This window comes from Acomys russatus, chromosome 13 (genome assembly GCF_903995435.1).
Source record: "Acomys russatus chromosome 13, mAcoRus1.1, whole genome shotgun sequence".
Taxonomy (NCBI): Eukaryota; Metazoa; Chordata; class Mammalia; order Rodentia; family Muridae; genus Acomys; species Acomys russatus.
This window is the reverse complement of record NC_067149.1, coordinates 46,610,867-46,629,955: the sequence shown is the minus strand read 5'-3', so window position 1 is coordinate 46,629,955 and position 19,089 is coordinate 46,610,867. Positions and strand designations below refer to the sequence as shown.

General features: G+C 43.3%; 1 protein-coding gene across 1 annotated transcript in view; it reads left to right on the top strand.

Moving 5' to 3' along the window:
* Positions 1-975: 975 nt before the first annotated feature.
* The window catches only part of Adipor2 (adiponectin receptor 2), a 49,127-nt gene continuing 31,013 nt past the window's right edge, over positions 976-19,089 (top strand). Inside the window, exon 1 of the mRNA XM_051155225.1 lies at positions 976-1,142. The gene's annotated coding sequence lies outside the window, so the exon portion shown is untranslated. The remainder of the gene's footprint in view (positions 1,143-19,089) is intronic.

Genomic DNA, 19,089 nt, shown 5'->3' with positions numbered 1-19,089 from the left:
TCCGTGTCATTCTCCACCCCCACCTTCCCCCCTCCCCAACACCAGACTTCAGCTTCTTAGAAGTGAGACCTATTGTGTTCCCACTGCGAGGACAATAAGCTGTGGGCAAAGGCTTCCTCTAAAGTCGAAAGTAGAGCTTCTGAGTTTAATGGGTATTAAGTTTTGGCCTGAAGGCTGTGAAAGATAGATTCCTCTTACAACTGAACAGGAAGAAACCATTTTTCTCTGCAAACCAGCTTCTACAGTTCCTTGTTAGGCTCCTATTAAGGCAGACTTCAATAGGAAAGCTCACTAGCCGCAAATCACTCCTTAAGGGTAAACACACAATGCTTAAGTCGTTTGTAATCGACCTTTACTTTTAAGACGATTGAGAATAATTCTGAATTACATATTTTAAGAGTTCACACATATCTTCTAGAAGTAGTAGGGCATAAGTCATCATACATTAATACAGTAATAAATACAAGCCCTACTGTTTGAGGAAGAGTTGAGTAACGCTTTTGGAATTCCAAAACCTTCACAAGACGACGCCTAGCATTACGTTGGCCTCAGACACAGACACACGCTCCAGCCCGCGTCTTTAAACTGTGGCTAGCACCCATACACATCGAGGGAAGCACCCCCGACCGCGGCGGCCCCCTCCTCCTCCTCTCATCTCTTCGCGAATCGTCGAAGAAACAGGGTGAGCACAGCTGAGGCATTCTGCCCGCACTGTTTACATTGTGTTCCGGGCCGAACCACAACTCCCAAGATGCACCGTGGTTCTTGAGCTACCGGAGAGGAGACTTCCGTTTTAGACCATCGCGGCTGCGCACGGGGTGTGGTCTTACTGGCTCGACCCGCCTCGTGCGATGCGCGTCACGGCTACGCGCGGGCGCGGAGGCGGGGAGACGCGGCGGCGGCGGCGGCGGCGGCGGCGGCGGTCGCGGCGGCGCGAGCACAGTTTCGACGCGGTACCGCGGTGGCGGTGGCGGTGGCGGCTCCAGCGAGCGGCCCCCTCCCTCCGCTCACCCTTTCCCCTCCCCGAAGCACTGCTTCCCGAGGCGCTGGAGCCGCGCGGCCAGGCGGCGGCCGACCCGGGCGAGGGGCTGTGGCTCGAGCGCGGCTTCCCGGGCTCAGCAGATTGCCGGGGTCGGAAGGAGGTGAGGGCTGAGGGACAGGTGTCCCCGTCGCGGGCCGGGAGCGCGCGCCTGGCCGGCTCCGAGCTTGGCCGGAACTCTGACCAGCGGCCGCGCGCCCGGTGCGGGGCCCGAGTGGTGACCGGAGCGGGCCTGGGGCCGCGCTCGGTGCAGCAGCGGTCGCGGGCGCCCGCTGCCCTTTGCCCACCGCCGGGCGGAGGGTCCGAAGCCCCTCGCTCCGACTGTCGTCTTCGGAGCTGGTACCCCCGTGACGGCCCGCGACGGGAATGCTCCCGTCCCACTGTAGTTGGTGTCTTCTGCCACTTCTAGGGATTTCTCTGGCCAGGCTTGCTTCGGATGGGCTGTGCTCAGCGCGCTACTTTTCCCACCACTGGGATTCGGGAAGGTTGCCCTCACCTTTCCTTAGGTGGCGCTTCAGGCAGTCACTGCGGGATAGTTCTTGGGCCCAGTTTTCAGCCCCTTTGGATTTTTACCTGCCAGCTTGTTTTAGGGACTAACGGTTACAAAGTAAGTTTTGAAAGGTCTGAGAGAGCATTGGATCATACAGCTGATTGGGGCTTTTTTTTTTTTTTTCCTGGCTTTCTTTGACCTTGATTTAAGCGTTTGCTTCTGGAGTTTGAAAACTTTCATGAGAGGGTTGAGCAGTTAGTTTTTGGTAGAAAGATATACGGCCAACTGGGATTTGGTAGGTACAGTGAATAGTTGGAAATTTTAATAGGATGATCTTTTAGTTTTAATTTTTTACTCATGGTGTCTCATTTTAAGCAAACTTTAAGAAATGAAAATTACCAGTTTATTGTTGTATGTGTGCATGGTGTGTGTGTGTGTTGGTCATGTGTTCATGTCACACGAGTGGAGGTTAGGACAACTTTATAGAGTTGGTTCTGGTCTACGTTATGTGGGTTCCAGGAATCGAACTTGGGTGTTCAGGCCTTAAACATTTGCATGGCAAGCCCCTTGACTCGCTTAGCCATCTCACCATCTTTAACTCTTAGGTTACTGTCTTCACTGTATTTTCATAAAGCAGACTGCTTATTACCCCTACTCCCCAAGAAACAAGTTAACAATACTCCAAAGTCTTTTATGATAGTTAAAGTTATTTGATCGTAAAACACTTCCCAATTAAATGTTTTCTTTTGGGGGGGGGGCAGCTTACTCTGTAGCCTAAACATTTGCCCCAAACTAACAAGAATCCTGTTGGCATGAATCATCTGCCTCCTTGGGCCCTAATGAAAATGTTAAAAAGCGACTCAACTTAGCTTTTTTGGTTGTTTTTGGAGACAGGCTGTATTTATGTAGCCCAGGCAAGCCTTAATTTTTTGTTTTTGTTTTTCAAGGCAGGGTTTCTCTGTGTAGCCTTGATTGTCCTGGACTCACCTTGTAGACCAGGCTGGCCTCGAACTCACAGCGATCCGCCTGCTTTTGCCTCCCAAGTGCTGAGATTAAAGGCTTGCGCCACCATGTCCTGGTAAGCCTTTAAATTTTTTATCCTGCCCCTGACTCCAGAATTCTGATATTGGCAAATGCCCTACTCAAAGCTCCCTGCGTCCCCCAAACGTGGCCTCAGTATGTAGCCCTGGCTGTCCTGGAACTCACTGTGTAGATTAGGCTGGCCTTGAACTCAGATCAGCCTGCCTCTGCTTCCTGAGTGTTGGGGCTAAAGGTGTGCATCACCACCACAACTCAAAAAATAAAGCTCAAAGCCTTAATATTTAAAGGGGGTGGATTATAAGTTTGTCAGTTATAAAGTTTCAAGTGTCTTTACCAGAGGCCACTTTAAGATCTTGTCACACTTCCTGGTCACTTCTACACCTTTTGTAGAATAAAGTCCTACTTCATTCTTTGAGATTTGTCACAGTGCTGATTGTGACTGAACTGTAAACAAAAATTATTCTAGCAACAGGCACACTTCGACCTATAGGCTTCAGCAGATTGGTGGTAAATTATGACTTTTTTTTTTTTTTTTAAAAGAAATTCAAATTAAACATGAAAGATCTTTCCAGTGTCTTATCTGTAACTGGCTAACCCCCAGTTTATGTTTCAGGCTTTGGGCTACTCAGTAGCAGATTTTATCTTCTGTGAATGAGAGTAAGATTTCCGGAGCTTTAAGAGTGTGTTTTTCCATCCTTGTGTTCATTGTATAAATAAAAGCAAATAAATTTTTTCCAAGAGTAGTATCAGTTTAAGTAGTGCACTTAATATAAGTCATGTTTTCTTTTCAGAAAGGAAAATACTTTTATTTCCTTTATTTCAGAGCTTGACAATTTCAGAGCAAGCCAAGTCCTGCCTGCTGCCTATTTAACTAGGATATAGCCACATGCACTTGTTTAGGTTTTTATCAGTGTTTTGCTGTTGGGATACAAAGTTGAGTTATTTCAGAGTTGTTATAGAGACTCATGGACTGTAAGGTCTAACATTTTTATTATCTAGCACTCAATAGAGAAAGAAAAAAGTCAGTGTGTGGTGGGTGTCTGCTGGCTGTGGTTGAACATTTCTGTAATCCCAGTATTTGGGAGGCTGAGGCAGGCCTGTGATCTTAAGCCAGCATGGGCTCTGTACTGAGACCCTGTCTCAGAAATGTTACAAGGGGGAAATGTATTCAGGGGACAAAATTAAAATGAGTCAGGAAATATAAAAGTAAAAATTATTCAGAATTATATCACTTAAGAGGTTTATTTTGGTGATTATTTTATAGACTCTTGGAGATAATTTTTATGTAAGTGGCTCATGCTAAATATTGATTTGTATTCTACTATTGATTTGTATTCTACTTAAAAGATTTATTTTTAACTCTGTGTATGTGTGTGTGTGTGTGTGTGTGTGTGTGTGTGTGTGTGTGTGTATGTCTTTGAGTCTTTGTGTGTTTGTGCATGTGTGAGTGCAAGTGTCCATGGAGTTCAGAGGAGGGCGTTAGATCCCCAAAAACTGAAGTTAGATATGGGTTCTAGGAGCTGAACTTGTCCTTTGAGCCATCTTTCTAGCCCTATTCTGCTGGCTTTGAACTCTCGTGGGTGCTCAGGTGGTCAAAGCCTTTATCCCCTGAGCCATTTTATTAGCCCCGTGTTTTTCCTTTTCTTTTTCCTTTTTCTTTTTAAATGAAGAGCTGGGAGCAGTGGTGCACGCCTTTAATCCCAGCACTCTGGAGACAGAGGCAGGTGGATCCCTGTGATTTCGAGGCCAGCCTGGTCTACAAAGCTAGTCTAGGACAGCCAAGATTACACATAGAGAAACCCTGTCTCGAAAACAAACAAACAAAAAAAGAAAAACAAAACAAAAACAAATAAATGAAGGACATAGATACTGCCAGCAGTAACTTGTTGAGGGATTGTTTGCTGTGTATGCATGAGGCTCTGCATCTGGATTCCCAGAACCTTTGTACAATCCTGGCTACAAATGGCCTGTAACTAATACTGTAGGGGCAAAGAGGAGGCTTGCTGGGGCTGCTGCAGCTAGCCAGCTCCAGGTTCAGTGTAAGACCATGCCTGAGGAATAAGGTGAAAAGTAGATCAGCATATCCAGTATCCTCTATGGTGTTCATGTCTGAGTATTCCTTCCCCTTCACAAGTGGGGTGTGCACACGCGTGCGCACACATACACACAGAATTGTTCTTTGCCTCTATTTTAGTCTATTTCCCTTTGGGCTTTCTTGGATGGTCAGTTACTTTCTTTGTTGTGTCTTGTAGATTTTCTGAAAGTTATTACAGCTTTGGCTTTCTTTGTCCTTTGGCATGTTTGGCTTCTTGGAGATTTCTGGCAGCACCTTCTTGAGACCGTAGCCCTTTGCAACCCACTCACCCTTGGTGCCCTTCACTAAAATGGCTTCCCTATCGGCAGCATTCTCATCTTTTTCTCAGCCTTTAGAACTTGGAATTCAGCCGTTGGCACCCAGTGCTCCATATTTTTTCATCTTGTGATTTTATGCAGTCTTCTGTGAGCTTGCCTGCAACTTCTAAGGCAAACATTTGAAGATTTAGAAGTGTATCAAACAATATAATAGCACACATTATTACGTGTGTGGGGGTGAGGGGAAGAGGAAGAGAGGGAGGCATATATACGCTGTAGTCACCGTTACTTTAAACCTTTTTTTTTTAATGCTAGACTAAGTCTTGAGCAAGTCTTTTAGACTTGGCTGGAAGACATTGGGGTGTTACCTTTAAAAAGCTTAAATTTTTTTTACTAAGTTGTGTGTATGCATAATTGTTTAGGGAGCATGCATGCTGTTACACATTTGCAAGTTATGGGGTTGATTCTCTTCTATTTTTATGTGGCTTGCAGGGATCAGACTCAGATCATCAGGCTTGCTCACCAAGTACATGCCTTACCTGCTGAGCTGGCTCTGAGCTGACTTGGCTGGCTCTTATCAGTTTTTAAAAACTATAACATTGATTACTACTGCTAGGATTCCACCCCCCCCCCCCCCCCTTTTTTTTTCTTTTTCCTGAGACAGAGTCTGGCCTTGTATCCCAAGCTGGCCTTTGGACTCCTGATTGTTTGGCTTGGCCCTCCTAAATGCTTTGAACATAGGTATGTGTCACTGTGCCCAGCTGACAGACTTCTTATCTATAAGATGGTAGTCACAGTCGTAAACAGTGACTGATCATTGGAACTCTTAAGTGATTTTTGTCACTTTGCGTTTGCAGAGACCTTCTACCTGAAGAAGAGTTAGAAAGTTTATCAAGTCCCACCTCTGTGGTGATGAGCTCCCAGATATTCATCTTCGTTTTAAACTCCTCCTTAGAGGCTGAGTGTGGTGGCAGCTCTTGGGAGGTAGAAGCCAGGGCATCAGGAATTCAGAGTTGTCCTCTGGCTACATGGGATGCTCAGGGCCAAACTGGGATTCATGAGACTCTGTCTCAAAAACCAGGAAGGGGATGGGGGCTGTTGTTGGAGATTCAGCTCAGTAAGTGCTTTCCATGCAAGCATAAGGGCCTGAGTTTAATCTGTAAAGTAGCTGGGTATAGTTGTCAAGTACCAGTGAGAAATCCTGTTTCCAAAGTCAAGATGGAAAGCTGCTAAGGACTGACACCTGAGGTTGTCCTCTGGCATCATAACACACATATACGAACACATGCATGCCTGCACTCACCTGCCTCTACACATGTACAGTACATCACATAAGTCTGTGTTCATGTTCTTGGTTCAGGGAGATGGTGGAAGGAGAGAACCCATTTCTACAAGTTGTTTTATGATCTCCAAATGTACACTGTGGCACATACATACTCTCAAAGTATAAAATAATACCCTACACCCCACCCCACCCCACCCCAAAACCACCCTAAACCCTCATAGTCTTTAAAATAAAATCTTTCCATAGGCTTTTTTAGTTGTTTTAGTGGCTTTTGGGCAAAGCTTTGGGGATTGCAAATCTTGTGAATAGCTGAAAACCTAAAAGCATTTTTTTCTTAACTTGTTTTCTGGACATGTTAATAATCTTTTCAGCATTGCAGTTTGTACCTCTTTTCCTTATGGCATAGTGTGCTGAGGTCGTTGCTCCTTTAGCCTTAGCTTCAGAGGCTCTGTCCTGTTTCTGTTTTCTCTTACCCTAGGAAGCAGTCAAAGCAGTGAACTATGCACTGTTTCCTTCCTGTGACCTCAGCACTCTGGAGGGTAAGGCCCAGGAATTGAGAGTTCTAGGCTAGCTTGGCTGAAGTAGCAAGACTGTCTCATTTGAAGAAAAATAAAAGGTCATAGCCGGGCAGTGGTGGCAGAGGCAGGTGGATCGCTGTGAGTTTGAGGCCAGCCTGGTCTACAAAGCGAGTCTAGGACAGCCAAGGCTACACAGAGAAGCCCTGTCTTGGGGCAAAAAAGAAAAAAGAAAAGAAAAGGTTAGGGCAGCAAGCACTATCGTAGTGACTTTAGAGAAACATGCAGTTATGGCAACACTGACAGTTTTGACATCACAGCTGGAGATCTTAGCTGTGATGTGGTGGCATTAACATCTCAACATGGCATGCATGAAATTGCATTTGTATCCATTTTGTTCTTATGTTTTAACACTTTGATTCTTCATATCAGTCATAAGAGTATAGACAATTTTAGAAACTCACTAAGGCATCTAGCAGATTTGATTGTTGCTGGGATTCTTGAGTGAGATCAGAGCTTTGTAAGACCTTGCTAGAAGGTCCATTTTCAAGGCATAGTTGTAGGAAAGCAGAGGTCAGCTCTTGAGGAAAGTTATCCGGATGATCTGGGGCAGCAGTGTGCAAACAGCTGTCAGTGTCAGGAGCTCCGTTTTTGGCTGGGTTAACTTGGTTTCTCCATGTTGAATTTCTCTCATCTTGGCTGTGGCATGGAATTGTGCTTCTGGATGTTGACTTACAGTAGCACATTAAGAAATATTTATGGATGTCTTTCTATGTCGATAAGTTGTTATATACCTGTTTTGTTTATTTGCTTGTTGTTTTGGTGGTGTTAGGAATTGAACCCAGGACTCTGCCACTGGCTTATATCTCTAGCTGCTACTGTTCTTTTTGTGCTTTATTTTTATTTTTGACACAGAGTCTCAGTATGTAGCCCAGGCCTGGTCATCAACTTGTAATTCTCCCACTTCAGCTTAAGTGCTGGAATTAAAATCATATTTAATGGATTGCCCCCGCCCCCAGTTTTTCCTAGTGTTTTTGTTAGTTCACTTGTTGTATTTGAGTCTCCTGTTTCTCAAACTGGCCTTCAACTCTGTACATACTGAGAATGACCTTGATCTGTACATGCTGAGAATGACATTGACACCCCAATGCTGGTACTCTCTTCCCAGGTTGCTGAGAATACAGGCTTGTACCAAGCCCCCCCCCCCCCCCCCCCCCCCCCCAGTTATGCTTTTCTTAGAACTCACTGTATGACTAAGGTCCTTGAACTCATAACAATATTGCTTTAGCCTGCAGAGTATTGGGATTATAGATCTGAGTCACCACACCTGGTCATACTACATGAGTAGAGTCATTTAACATTTATTCTAGTTTTGATAGGTATTTGGACCTGGTGGTGAAGCCTATGATCCCAGTTACTTGGGAATCTGAGGCAGGAGAATCATAAATTCAAAGCCTGACTGTATATGTTATTGAAATGGTCTAGGCCAGGTGGTGATGCCTTTAGCCTTAGCACTCTAACTCCAGGAGGCAGAGGCAGGTGGATCTCTTGAGTTAGAGACCAATCTAGTTTACAGGACAGTCAGGATTACGCAGTGAGACCCTATCTTGAAGTGGGGGAAAAGGAATTCTCTCAAAAAGTAAAAAATAGAAAAAGCAGTGTTGCAGGATATAACTCAGTGTGGAGAACTTGACTAGTCTGTGTGTGGCCCTAGGTCTAATCACCAGTACTACCAGAACAATTAGAATGATTCAATTTCTTCCTATAATAATATCAATATTAGGACCAGCAAGATGGCTTTTCAGATAAAGGCATTTGCTGCCAAGCCTGATGATCTGAGTTTGATCTCCAGGCCTAACATGGTGAAAGGAGAGAACCAACAACTCCTATAAGTTGTCTACATATACTGTCACAGATAAATAAATTAATAAAAAGTTTAAAACAAACAAACAAAAAACTCCCTCATCAAGACTTCTTGCTCCTATATTTATGATATTTGGTAGGTTGTTGGGAAGTGTGTGTTGCTGGATTTCAATACAGGGCCCCATGCATGCTGGGCAAGAGCTGCAAATGTTTTTCCCTCTGGTTGGCGTTAAACTTTGTATGTAATCCAGGTTGTCTTTTTTTTTTCCCCCTCCGAGACAGGGTTTCTCTGTCTAGCCTTGGCTGTCCTGGACTTACTTTGTAGACCAGGCTGGCCTCGAACTTACAGAGATCCACTTGGCTCTGCCTCCCGAGTGCTGGGATTAAAGGTATGTGCCACCACTATCTGGCCAGGTTGACTTTGAATCTGAATTCTGCCATGAGAGTGCTGAGATGATAGACATGTTTAGCCCTGCAAGTGTTAAAAAATTGTGTATTAAGAATCATTAGGGGTTGTGGTGTCAGTTTAAGGTTTAAATAGCAGCCGGGTGGGGTAGCACACACCTGTAATCTCAAGCATTCCAGAGGCAGGTGGATCTATGTGTGTTTGAGGCCAGCCTGGTCTACAAGGTAAGTCTAGGTCAACCAAGGCTACAGAGAGAAACCCTATCTCAAAAAACAAAACAAAAAAAAGACCCACCCCAAAACAAACAAACAAGCAAACAAGAAAAACAAGGTTTAAATAGAAAGCATAAGTAGTAGGTTGGATTGTAGGTAATTAGACAAAATATATGAAACTGAAATTTTTGTATATATGTATACTTATTAAGTTAGAATTCTTGGGGTTGGGGATTTAGGTTACTTACTAGTGTATAGAAAAGACGAGTTGGGTGTGGTGGTGCATGCGTTTCATACAGCACATTTAATCTAGGCAAAGGCAGGTGAATATCTGAGGTAGTTCAGCCTGGTCTGTAGAGCAAGTTCTAGGACAGCCAGGGCTACACAGAGAAACCATGGCTTGAAAAAGAAACAAGGATGAAAAAGAAAAGAAAATACTTAAGCAATGTGCTGTTCTGTTAAAAGCCAGGTATGTAAGTTGTTAGGGTTGCCAATGAAATAATCACAGATTGAATGGCTCAAATAACAAATTTGTTTTCTGAGTTCTCCAGTCCAGAATTCCAAGTTTAAAATGTCAGCAGATGGACTATGCTTCTCTTGTCTTAATAGGGTCTTTATTCTGGGTGTGCATCCCTGGTGTCTTTTTTAAAATTTTTATTTAATTTTATTTTATTAAAGACAGATTGAATTAGAGCCAGGCACCCCCACACCAACCCCCTCCCCTTTTTTCCTGGAGACAGATTCTAGCTATGTAACTCAGGCTGGCTTTGAACTGCCTCTGAGTTGCAGGCCTAGCTACCACATGCAGCCTAGGGTCCTACTCGTACACATTTAGCTTTAATTGCCACTTTGAAGGCCTTTGTCTTTGTCTAAATATAGTCACAGAGGCTAGAGAGATGGCTTGGCAGTTAGGAGTACTTGTTGCTACTCCAGAGGTCTGGGTTTGATTCTCAGTACTTAATGGGCGGGGTGGTGGTGGGTGCTGGTGGTACCGGGGATACAGACTCATAAGCATCTGTAACTCTAGTCACAGGATCCAGTGCCCTCTTCTGGCCTCCTTGGATACTGCACACATGTGGTGCATAGAAAAAAACATGAAGACAAACACTCATACCTGTAAAAATAAAAATCTCAAAAATTAAAAAAAGTAGAGCTATGGTCTAAGGCACTGGGGGTTAGGGTTCCAACATAGGAGTTTTGAGGGGATAGGATTCATACCATCAAGGAATTTCTACTGGAAACTTTGTGCAGTTCAGGTCACGGATGATGAGCAAGATAGACAGTTTGACATGGAAGGAGCCCATAGCTTAGGGGAATAGGGAGATAGGAAAATAATCCCAGAAAAGTCAGGCATGGTGGCACAAGTCTTTAGTATTAATTCCTAGGAGATGGAAGTAGGAGGATCAGTCATTCTCGGTGTCCAGTGAGGTAGTGCAGTAAGTAAAGGCACCTGTTGCCAAGCCTAATGGTCTGAGTGTAACTCCCAGGACCGACATGGTAACGAACCAGTTCCCTCAAGCTGTGCTCTGACCTACACAGGGTGGCATGTATGTACGTTCCTAATCCAACAAATAAGTAAATGTAAGCCACTAAGCCAATAACAACAGAAAGAGTTGTTCTCAGCTCTGTAGTAACTTGTGAGCCAACCTGGGTTCATGAGACCTTAGCTCAAGAAAAACCCAAACAGAAAATGTAAATAAGTAATTCCAGAAGAGTGGTAAGAGCTAGGAAGACATTAAGCAGCATAAAGTATTAGTATAGGTGTTGGGAGTAAGGTGTGCTGTATTTAGGAAAAGTTAGCCTTTGCCCAAAAGGAGACTTCTTACCTAGAGGTAAGTGGTAAGATGGCCCTAAGTAACTACCAGGCCGGGTCTGTCTAGATCACGATGCTGGTAAGATGGTATGGGAGCTGATTTTGTTGCCTGTAACACCAGCACTGAGAACAGAGACTGGAGGACCAAAAGCTATAGGTACATTTATATTTTATTTGTTTGTTTGTTTTTCGAGACAGGGTTTCTCTGTAGCCTTGACTATCCTGGACTCACTTTGTAGACCAGGCTGGCCTCAAACTCACAGAGATCCGCCTGCCTCTGCCTCCCGAGTGCTGGGATTAAAGGCGTGCGCCACCACGCCCGGCTCTTACTTATATATGTACTTATTTATTTTTTCATTTATTTATTTATTTTGGTTTTTCAAGACAGGGTTTCTCTATAGCCTTGGCTGTCCTGGACTCCCTTTGTAGACCAGGCTGGCCTCGAACTCACAGCAGTCCCCCTGCCTCTGCCTCCCAAGTGCTGGGATTGAAGGCATGTGCCACCACACCCTGCCACAGGTACATTTTAAATTCAGTCAGACTGGGTTACATGAGATACTGTTTTGAATGAATGAATGAAAGAAACGAAAGATTGGTATGAATCAAAGGATCAAAAAATAGTGAACAGGTGGTATTTACGTATCTTTGTTTATTTGGTGTTTCAAGACAGGGTTTCTCTATGTATCCTTGGCTGTCCTGGAACTGGTTCTGTGGACTAGGCTGGCCTTGAACATAGTGATCTGCCGGCTTCTGCTTCCCAAGTACTGGTATTAAAGGCGTGTGCCACCACTGCCTGGCAACAGATGATATTTTATTTTATTTTTGGTTTTTCGAGACAGGGTTTCCATGTGCAGCCTTGGCTGTCCTGGACTCGCTTTGTAGACCCCAGGCTGCCCTCGAATTCACAGCAATCCGCCTGCCTGCTTCTGCCTCCCGAGTGCTGAGATTAAAGGCATGCACCGGCTCCAGATGATATTTTAAAAATATTTATTTATTTTTTTATTCTTTCAAAATTATTTTTATTTTTTATTTAAATTTAATTTTATTAATTTATTCAGATTATAACTCAATTGTTATCCCATCACTTATATCCCAAAATACTTTATGTGTGCTTTGCTTGTATGTATGTATGTCAGTGTACAACATGTGCACCTGGTGCCTGCAGAAGCCAGTAGTGGGTGTCAGACCCCCTGGAACTTGAATTAACAGATGGTTGTGAACTACTATATGAGTGCTGATAATTGAACCTGGGTCCTCTAGAAGAGCAGCCAGTACTCTTAATTTTAGATTATCTTTCCATCCCCAACAGATGAAATTTTGTTAAACATATTGGAGAGGTTTGTATGAATGAAGTAAGGAACAGCCTTGTAGAAATTATGGTAAAGATTTCTTTTTGTGTTTTCCCTAGAGAGAGTCATGTTGGTCATGAAACCCAAGCTGGCCTTGGACTTGTTATATAGCCCAGGCTTACCTCTAGCTTTGTGGCAGTCCGCCTGCCTCAGTTTTCTAGAGTGAAGAAGGAATAGCAAGTGATGCCTGTCTAAGATTTTTGTTTCAATGAGCACCTTGACTGTTTAATAATAATAACTAATAATAATAATAATAATAATAATAATAATAATAATAATAATAAATGGCTAGATGTGGTACTCCTGTTGGTAATTGTAGCACTCGGGATGCAGAGGTAGATGCAGGAGAAATACCAGGTGTTTGAGGCTAGCCTGGGCTACAGGGTAAAACCTTGTCTGAAAAAGACAAAATACAATGGGCCTTCAGGTATGGCAGTAGAAGAGGGAGACTGATTAGAGGATCCATTGTATTCTAGGTCAAGAGCACTGTTGACAGTGGCAGGGAAGAGGGAAAGAAATGTGACACTACACTGTGATGAGGGAGACCTATAGTGTTGCCTTAGGCGGTTGATGCAGCAGTAGGTCATTGTGACATCCATGAAGGTGTTTCTGGATTGGGTTAATTGAGATGGGAAGGCTTACTCTACATGTTGGTGGCATCACTTCATGGGATCGGACTCAATAAAAAGGAGAAAATGAACCACGCACCAGTGTTTATCATGTATGTAATGTGACCACTTGCCTCAAGTCTTGTCGATGTGACTTACGGTTATCACTATGTAGACCCTGCTCACATGGAATTGGAATGACCCTCCTCCCTCTCTGCCTCTCTGTCCCCTCCCCTCCAGTCTCCTCCTCTCCTCTCTTCTCCCTCAACCCTTCTTTCTTTTCCTGAGATAAGGTCTCTACATAGTCCTGCTTGTCCTGGAGCTTGCTATGTGGACTCACAGAGCTCTGCCTGCCTCTGCCTCTTGATTGATGGAATTATAAGCACATACCACCATGCCCAGGTTTTCCTCATGTGTGTTGTGGATCAGATTCTTGTGCTTGTATGGCAGGCTCTCCTTGCCCTTGGTCCATGCTATTTTCTCTCTCTCTCCCTCCCTCCCTCCCTTTTTTTAGTTAACGAGACAGGGTTTCTTTGTGTATCCCTGGCTGTCCTGGAGCTCACTCCCAGGCTGGCCTTGAACTAAAAAATCTTACCTGTCTCTGTCTCCAGGGTGCTGAGATTAAGGTGTGTGTCACCACTGCCCTGCTCTGCTGTTTTCTTATTAAGGGAGAATATAGCAATCCTAATAGCCTTTATAAAATGTCTCTGTGCCATTTTTTAAAGTTTGTGTAGTAAGTAAGCTGCAGGTCCTCTTATTCCTTTCTAGAAACATAACTCTACTCTCTAAAACCTGAAAAACAAAAACCCTGAGCAAGGCTGGAATGATAGAGGAGCTCTGAAAAAGCAGTGAAAAGCTTACTAATATTAGGAAGGCAGCCAGGAAAAGATTATATTTTTAGTGGTAGAAGAACCAGATTGTTGGTACATATCTGTAATCCAGCACTTGGGACAATGTGGCATGAGGATGGGAATTAAGAGCCAGCCTGGGCTGTGTAGGGAAAGCTTGTTTCTAAAAAAAAAGAAAAACAGGAAAACTTGTCATTTTTTTCCCCTTCCCTTCCCCCATGATGCAGTTTTTATAGAGGAAGTTTATGTTCTCATTCCCTCCCTTAAGCCAGAGGAATCTGAACAGCCCTTTCTTGTAATTTCTGTTCCTAGAGATTGCCAGGAAAAGTGGTCTCTGCTTTACATGACTTGGGAAGGCAACATAATTTGGACTTGAGACAGGGAAAAGTAGCAGACAGTAGTGTGCACCATTCATAAAAGGCACAAGGCGACTGCAAGTTCAGGTGGGATCATACTGTATACCTTCTAAAGTCCTAAATGAAGCTCAGGTGAGGCTTTGGGAAGTTAGGGTCTGCTTATATGGGAAAATCATTAGCTTTATAGGCCCAAGCAAGACACATTCTCAGAAAAATTCCTTACCTGCTCTGATTCGAGGGTCCAAAGCATGTCCATCTCATAAGCATCTCAGACTTGAACAGGCATAAGATTTGGTGAAGTTGAAGAAATGGATTTAGTCTTATTTAGAAATCTAAAGAAGACAAATGAAGAAAAGTGAACAGTGCCTAAGGAGCTTGTGGGATACTATCAAGCAATCCAACTGTACATTATGTGAGTTCCAGAGGGAGAAAAGAAAGAAAAGGGCAAAGAGATTATTTTGAACAAACAGTGATACAAAGAATTTTCAATTTGACCCTGAGTTGTATCTGTTAAGTCACCAAGTTCAATCGATTATAAGTAACAATCTTAGGTATATGTACCTTGAAACACTTGACCAAACCATTGAAACCAGAGAATCTCGGAAATAGCAAGAGAAGAGTGATTGGCAAGGATTCTGAGTGCAGATTTCTTTCTTTTTAAAAGTGATTTATTTATTTTTATTTTATGTGCATTGGTGATTTGCTGGCATGTGTTGTCTGTGTGAGGGTTTTGGATTCACTGGAACTGGAGTTACAGACCGTTCTCAGCTGCTATGTGGGTGTTGGGAATTGAACCTGGGTCCTTTGGATCCATCAAAAGTCAAAATAAATAAATTAAGACATTCTTAGAGGAACAGAAGCTGAGAAAGTTCATTACCATGAGATCTGCCCTATAAAAAATGCTAAAGGGTCAGGCTTTGGTGGCACATACCTTTAATCCCAGCACTTGGGAGGCAGAGGCAGGGAGCTCTGAGACCAGCCTGGTCTACAAAGTGAGTTCTAGAATAGCCAGGGTTACATAGAGAAATCCTGCCTTGAAAACCCAAAACCAAAACAAAAAGCCAAAAGAGGGTCGTTCATGTTGATTAAGCCACTGGCTGGTAACTTGAAGCCATGCAAAGAAAATGGTGTGTGTTAAATGCAAAAATATAATGGTGAAACCATGCATGAATATTTTAACAAAGCAATGATCGTGAAAAAGAACCAAAGAAAAAATTGAATAATAGAATTGAGGAAGTCACTAGAATTTAGCAGCATGTAACAGTTGCTGTCTCTATACTTCATCTGCTTTATAGGATTATAAATGAATAAAATAGTTATATACGTTAATGCTACACAATGTCAGAAGCATACATTTATACCTGTTTATTTTAGACAGGTTTTGTATCCTGGGTGTATAGTTGATGATGAATCTGATTTTCTGGTCCTGCTGCCTTCCAAGTGCTGGGATTATAGGCATGTGTCACCACACCCAATTTATGTGATGATAAAGCTGGAGCCCAGGACTTAGTGTATGTTATGCAAGCACTCTACCAATGCTCCTATCCCCAAAGATAGGATTTGGGACTTCTGAAGTATAAAGCAGTGAGTGAGATGGGGAACTTTGTAGCGGTGTGTTTATAATGAAGTTGAAGTTAAATTCCTGTCTTAATCTGTTTTGTGTTGCTATGACAAAGTACTTTAGATTGGGTAAAGAATAGAAGTTTATTTTCTCATAGTTCTCATACCAAGGAAGCCCAAGATAAAGGCACTGACAGCTGTGGTGTGTGGTGAGGGCAGCCTCTAGTTCCAAAGAGGGCTTTCTTCTCCTCTCTTCCTCCTCCACCACCTCCTCCTCCTCCTCGTCCTCCTCCTTTTCTGCTGTGCCCTCTGGAGAGGTGTATTCTCATACGTGATGTGGGCTAAACTTTTATTAATGCTGTATACTTGTCTTAGGGTTTCTATTGCTGTGAAGAGACATCATGGCCATGGTAACTCTTACAAAGAAAAATATTTTATTAGGGCTGACTCACAGTTCAGAGGTTTAGTCCCTCATCATGGAGAAAAGCATGGTGGCACAAGGCAGACATGGATCAGCAGGCAGCAGGAAGAGGCAATGAGCCATTAGGACTGGCTTGAGCTTCTGAAACCTCAAAGTGCCATTTCCTATGGGCCTGATGTGGCTGTTTGTTTTTGCTTTTTGAGACAGGGTTTCTTTATGTTACCTTGGCTGTCCTGGACTTGCTTTGTAGACCAGGCTGGCCTCGAACTCACAGCGATCCGCCTGCCTCTGTCTCCTGAGTGCTGGGATTAAGGCATGTGCCACCATGCCGGGCTAGTGATGGGGCCGTTTTTAGTCAAACCACACTATTCTTCAGGTTTTTGTTGGAAAGTAGAATATTAGATAATATATTGTGGCAGAGCTGATTACTTGTTACCTTCCTTCAGAGTTGTTATGTATGTGTGTGTTTGTTTAGTGATTAACAGGTTTGTTTTAGTGAAGTCTTTTTACCTCTGCTATGTCCAGCACTACTTGGTCCTGGAAACCTCGCAGATAGGAATGAAGCAAGGACAGGCACACGGATGTGTGTGGAAAAGTTGGGATTGCGTGGGCTGTGGGTCCTCTGATGGTACAGCACATTCCTTTACCACACAGCAGGAGGGTTAGTTTGTCTCAGTAGGAGGTCTTTGTAGGGGGCCTGCAGGATGCTGGTGTTGCTAGACCTGAAGGAGGCCTTGGGGTCCCTGTTAATAATACACATTTGTTCAGGGCTTCCTCTACTCCCCACAAGCTTCAGATAGTTTTCTCAGGGAGTTACAGTTTGGATGTGCCTTCAGTTATTCTGGGAACAGTGTTGCTTTTTTGTAGAACTTCTCTCCTGGATCCTATTAAGTTGCTAAACTCCTAATTGCTGTGCAGTTGCCCTGTTGATTTCTACCAGTACCCTAGTCTAAATTGTAAATTGTTTGCATAATGATTCAAATGCTGTTTTCTTTGAAAGAATGGCTTTTGTGTTCAGTGTTTAATTTTTGTTCTGATCTACTTGTTATCTTAGGTCCTGAAGTCCAGTTACCTTGTATCTTGATTCTACACCCAAAGGCTGCTCTTTTTGTTGGGGTTAGGATGTTGAAGGTGGAACTAAGGACTCCTCCATGCTTAGGTGGAAGTTCTACCACTGAGGTAGATTACCAGTACTCTGCTCTTTTTAGACTTGGGCATCTTCACCTTTTTTGAAAGTGTTTTTCTGCTTTTCACCCTGGCCCAAATCTTCCCAGTCAAGTCAGGTGGTGTACACCATTAGTCTCAGCACTTGGGAGGCAGAACAGGTGGATCTCTGAGTTCAAGGTCATCCTGGTCTACAAAGTGAGTTCCAGGACAGACAGGACTACACAGAGAAACCCTGTCTTAAAAAAAAAAAAAAAAGTAAAATAAAAAACCTCTCCATGCTCTATGGGATGGTATGTAGCCTGTGTTGTTTCTGTGTGGAACCATGGCCTCCCTAGCTGCCTGAGGATTCTTAGGACTTTTTTTTAAAAAAAGTATTTCATGCTTAAGATAGGGAGAGAGTGCTTCCATCAAGTTAGAGTGGAGCAGCTGAGGCACCTGATTCTGCACTGTGCTGGACAGCTGCACCAGGTAGCTAGGGAACAAGAAGTGTTGATGTCCTGATCTGGAGAGAGTTCTTTCTGAGTGTTGCAGTCAAGGGCATTATTATTATTTTTTAAAATATAATATTATATTACAAACAACAACAACATATATAAAAAAATATGTGGAAGTAAACCTTAAAGAATTCAAATAGCACTTACCTTCTAAAGATATTTTTGTTATTTTAAATTATGTGTATGCAGGTTTTTCTCTGTACAGAGGGTTGATTGTGTGCTGCTGGACATGAAACTGGGAGCAAAATTTGGGTCCTTTGCACGATGCGTGTGTGCTGTTAACTACTGAGCTGTCCTTCCAGCCCCCAGTCTTCCTAATACGGTTTCCTCTCCCCTCCCTCCTTGCCATTCCTGCTTGCTTCTGAGATATCCATAATATGCATTTTATGCTCCAATCACTAATTCATAATGGTTTACTAGTATCATAGATTTGCTTTTTACTTATTTATCTATTTACTTATTTTGTTTTTTTGAGGCAGAGTTTCTCTGTGTAGCCTTGGCTCTTCTGGACTCACTTTGTAGACCAGGCTGGCCTTGAACTCAAAGAAATCGCCTGCCTCTGTCTCCCAAGTGCTGAGATAAAAGGCGTGCGCCACTACCACTTCGTCAGGTTTACTTTTTAAGTATTTACTTAGTTTTGCTTCATATGTATATGTATATGTATTTTGTTTACCAGCATGTCTGTGCACTACACATGTACTTGGTGTCTGCGGAGGCCAGAAAAAGGCACCAGAATTCCTGGAACTGTAGGATGGTAGAAACCAAACCTGCGTCCCCTGCTAGAGCCGCAAATGCTCGTAACCACTGAGCCTTCTTCTCAGCCCTGACTGTTGTAGTTTTTATTAGTAAGTGTAATAGCCTGAAAATTATCTTTTTCTTTACAGTTTTTTGTTTTTTGAGACAGGGTTTCTTTGAGTAACAAATCTAGCTGTCCTGGTCACTCTGTAGACCAGGCTGGCCTGGAACTCACAAAGATCCACCTGTGTCTGCCTCCTGAGTGCTGGGATTAAAGGCGTATGCCACCACGCCTGGCTCTCTTTACAGTTTTTATATCCCTCATTTCCCCATCATTTAAGTACTTAATCTCTAGGATAGAACTAAATTGTAGTACCAGATTGATGGACAGCTAGGGCTGTTCCATTTCCTTCCTATGGTGAATAGAGTAGCAGTAAACATGGGAGTGCAAATAAGTATCTTCATAGTTGGAATTAGAGTTCTCTGAGTTTATACCCAGGAGGGAAATAGCCAGGTCATGTGGTAGTTTCATTTT